Source organism: Notothenia coriiceps, unplaced genomic scaffold (genome assembly GCF_000735185.1).
Source record: "Notothenia coriiceps isolate Sejong01 unplaced genomic scaffold, NC01 NC01_scaffold00018999, whole genome shotgun sequence".
Classification (NCBI taxonomy): domain Eukaryota; kingdom Metazoa; phylum Chordata; class Actinopteri; order Perciformes; family Nototheniidae; genus Notothenia; species Notothenia coriiceps.
Window position 1 is genome coordinate 90,358 of NW_011351700.1, and position 4,265 is coordinate 94,622.

The following is a 4,265-nucleotide window of genomic DNA, read 5'->3' on the forward strand; positions in this document are numbered from 1 at the left end:
ATTTGGTTGATGAGGAAGTCTGCAGGCATCATGCACCTTGAACAATAGTTCCTAGCTATCTAACAGTGGCGATCGTCCTTTCTGGTAAATGCTCAGCAGCCGTGTTCGGTTTCAACAGAGCTACCCGGTCAACATCCAGACACTGCTCGATTGTGTTCACCGAGTACAACATGGAAGTGTACAAAGGGAGGTGAGAGGCAGCCTCAGATGTGCCAAGTTCTCACTCTCTGGAGAGCTTCATGTGTTGTTTGCATCATGGTGGAGAATGTGACACATACTGTACATAATGTTGAACTTAAGATGGTGTGTGTTTACAAAGACATGCTACTAGGTAGTATTCTAAAATACCATATGAACAGATAGAGTTTAGTGAAGGAGAGTTCAGAATGAAAAGCATTGTGGGTACTTCACATCACATCATCATGAGTTAACTGCACTGATTTCATGAAAAAGCCCAATGCGTGTGTTGTTTGAGACGCTAAAGAGTTTCTTCCTTTGCAGGCTCTTCAGAGGTTAGCTGTCCAGTACCAGAAAAGAGACTGGCAACGAGGAAACACAGATGCCACCGCCTCTGGGTACCACACTCGCTCGCACGCACGCTCGCACGCACGCACGCATGCACGCACACAAACACACACACACACACACACGCACACACAACGTAGCCTTCTAATCAGCAGACATGTGTTTAAAAGCTGCATTGTGGCTATTACCAATATAAAATACTAGAAGCATAATATAATTTAGTGTGGTTTTGGTTTATGTTCCTATTAGTTCTTCGAAGATTGCAATCAATTTCATTCATTTACTGAAAGGGGATCACTGAGAAGTGTTGAGTGCACTTACAATGGTGATTGCCAGTTCATTGGTGTTGGTGTGTGTGCTTTCAGGAGTGTGTTTGGTGTGTGGCGGTCAGTGGTAGATGCTACAGCTCAGTCTGCCGCATCGCGACTAGTTGCTGCAGAGGAGTACCGCCGCCTGATTGGACAGGTCTCCAGAAGTCTTCGCAATGCAAAGGACATCCGAGCTAAGAGAGTGAGAGACCTGCACAGATCACACATAGTGCTCAAAAATATTAAAACTAGGATCTGTTTAGTTGCATTTCATGTTACAACATACTGAAATTACTGTTTCTATTTAATTCTTAAGTACAATTTAACCAAACCTTTGGCATGTATGCAAACGTTAAAGGAGAAAAAGATGTTGAGAGAACCACAAACAAGCTTTGCTAATTACCAGAGAAAAAATCTTTTGGAATGGGTTTACATTTGGGAAGTTCGAATTGATATTTCATGTCAGTATTAAACGTATTTCATGCTGACTAGAGAAGAGGACAAATATTCGCACTTCAAAATATTCGTGAGGCTTGCAATTAAATGTTCTCCACGTCAGAATGATACAAAACCATTTTTGCAATTTAGAGTCAAAATGTTCCTTTAAAAAACAATGTGATTACTAATATGTGAATGCGAAAACTGTTGGTGTGTGTGTGTGTGTGTGTGTGTGTGTGTGTGTGTGTGTGTGTGTGTGTGTGTGTGTGTGTGTGTGTGTGTGTGTGTGTGTGTGTGTGTGTGTAGGGTCTGGAGGAGCTGCAGAGGGTCCAGGGGGAGCTGGTGGATGCTCTGAGGGAGCTGCAGCGCTTCAAGAAGAGCTACTACCAGCTGAGTCACATCACCACTGTCGCCAGAGAGAAGTCAGCTGATGCACAAACCAGGTCACACTGCATCTGTGAAGCAGTATAAACAAAAATGACTTAATGTTAATCCATTAGAAGATAAGTAGCTTCATTTCAGTGTAAATATGTTGTATTTGAATATGTCTGTCAGGGCCAGAAAGAGTGAACATGGGATCTTCCACTTTAAGACAGGACTACAAAAGATGACTGCTAAGGTATGAATGTTATCACATTTTGTATACAGAAATTAGCTACTAACACAGACCAAATTACCCTGTTGTCCTGTTTGTACCCTTGATCTGATGTTTGAATATTTCCATATATAAACTGTATATGATATTCCATATAAATGTGACATAGCGGGTGCTATGCTGCAGGGGTGGTTCTAGGGGTGGGGGGCAACAGTGGCCAGTTCCCCCGTAACACTGACCAGTGACCCCCCCATCCAAAAAAAAGGTTACAATATTACGATTTATTGGAACTAAATGAAATCAGAGACCCGGATGTACAGTCAAGATTAAACTGTTCGTAACCTTATTAAATTATCACTTAAAGTTACTAAATAAAATACTCTAAACTCTAAATGAAAAAAACTACTGAAACAAAGAACTATAACTTACATTTACTAAAACAAATACCTTTACAAAAACAAATACCAATTACTGTATTTTATGTTTATTTTACACAAATACTTTATACTGTCTTTGTCTTTTTAACCTGCTTTTATTGTGCCCCTCTCATGAAATAACTGGCCCCAGCCTGGCCCCCGCAGTAAAATTGGTCTAGAATTGCCACTGCTATGCTGATTCATTTGGAATGCAAAATCCTGTTGTGTCAACGACTTTGGAACAGAACAACTCCTAAAATGTGACAACATTTGCACTTAACCTGATTACAAATGTTATCAAAGTCCAAAATGTAATAACTTGACCAAGAATCAAAGAACATGACCTGGCTGTTGGATTTGAAATGAAAATAATGACTAGAAGTTAACATGCATATACTTTGAGCAGCATACATCAAAGGCACTTGAATAGAATATCCTTTGGTCAACTATGTGAAGCTAAACAACTCTTATCTGATTATACATCCATGAGCTAAATACATGAAAAAACTCAACACTAGCTCAACACTGCATTTAAGTTTTCAATCCCCCAAGTAGAGCGCAGGGATTTGTAGTCTATCTTGTAACAATGTTGTAGTCAATCCTGGAATAATGACGGCTGGGTCTGTAATGTGATGCCACTGCATGGGTTAGAAAAAGATCTTCCCATAGATCTGCAATGTCTGTTCCTGTCTTTATCACATACAACAATTTCATAAAAAGTTCATTTAAATGTAATTATATCTTTATATGAGAAAATTATTTCATCATCAGCTTTAAAAAAAAGGAAATTACCCATTCAAATCTATTTAATTATCAGAAAATAGTTCATGATATTTATTTTAATAATTCATGGTATTTATTTTAGCGCTTTTCCAAGTGCTAAAAGCGCTTTACATTACATAATACATACTGTATATTACACATGTAATACATTGAGTGGACAAAACCCACAGGAGCAATTTAAAGATGGTTATATGTTGGTCCCTTTTTTCATTAATAATGGGCAATATTTATATATATATCCGATTTAGTTCCGAAATGTTGCGTTCACAACAAAAAAATCCGGAACAAAAATGTGTTCATGTGAACTTTTTACCCCCTTTTCCGTCCCTGCTAGAGAGCAGGGACTTTCGTGGAAGAAAAAGGTTCCTATTTCTGATTGGCTGGTGGATTGCAAACCACGACCCGTAAAATTCCCAAAAAGTTTTGTGAAGCCGCCATTTTATTATCCTCGCGTTAGCATTATTAGCATTAGCATTAGCTCAGTGCACAAACGCAGAGAGACTAACTTGCTCTTAACTCTGGCGATTTAATCGGAAGGCTTCTACTGAAGCCAGTCCCCAACTCCGGGCATTTCCGGACGGGGACTTCGGGTGGCAGTATACGCCTGCCAGTAAACCCAAAGCAGAAGAAGAAGACGTTACGTCAGCGGCTTCATTTACCCAGGGACGGCCCTAGACTTTTGGGGGCCCTAAGCGAGCTTTGGCTTGGGGGCCCCCCTCACTCTAGCGCGTTCTCACTACAACACGGAACCAACTTTTGTCTTATGATGTTAGCATAAGCACACATATTGTATAAATAAGCATGTAAAGACCGTGGACCTAACCTCCTCTAGGGGGGTCCTCACCTCCTCTAGGGGGGTCCGGGGGCATGTTCCCCCGGGAAGATTTTTTTTTAAATATTGAAGTTAAAAGCATCAATCTGGTGCACTTTGAGAGAAAAATTAAGAGATCTATGGATACATCTCTCAACACCCATATGAAACAGAACTGTAAACAAGATTTTTCTTTAATGGATATCTTACAAATCACTTAAAGGCGACCTATCATGCCAAAATGCAGCTTTTGTACGTTTTTATACATGAATAATGTGTCCCTGGGTGTTCCAGGGAAGGCAACTCACCAACACTGTCAGAAAACACAACCCTCTCTATTTTCCTCCATACCCAAATCTCATAAAAAGGGGCTGCAACGGATCTGGATC

At 40.1% G+C, this 4,265-nt stretch overlaps 1 long non-coding RNA gene across 1 annotated transcript; it reads left to right on the forward strand.

Annotated features, from left to right (window-relative positions):
* Positions 1-326: 326 nt before the first annotated feature.
* Positions 327-1,890, forward strand: LOC104951425 (uncharacterized). Its single transcript, XR_799023.1, has 4 exons — positions 327-575; positions 891-1,035; positions 1,578-1,714; positions 1,827-1,890. It is a non-coding gene; the product is annotated as an uncharacterized lncRNA (long non-coding RNA).
* Positions 1,891-4,265: the final 2,375 nt, after the last annotated feature.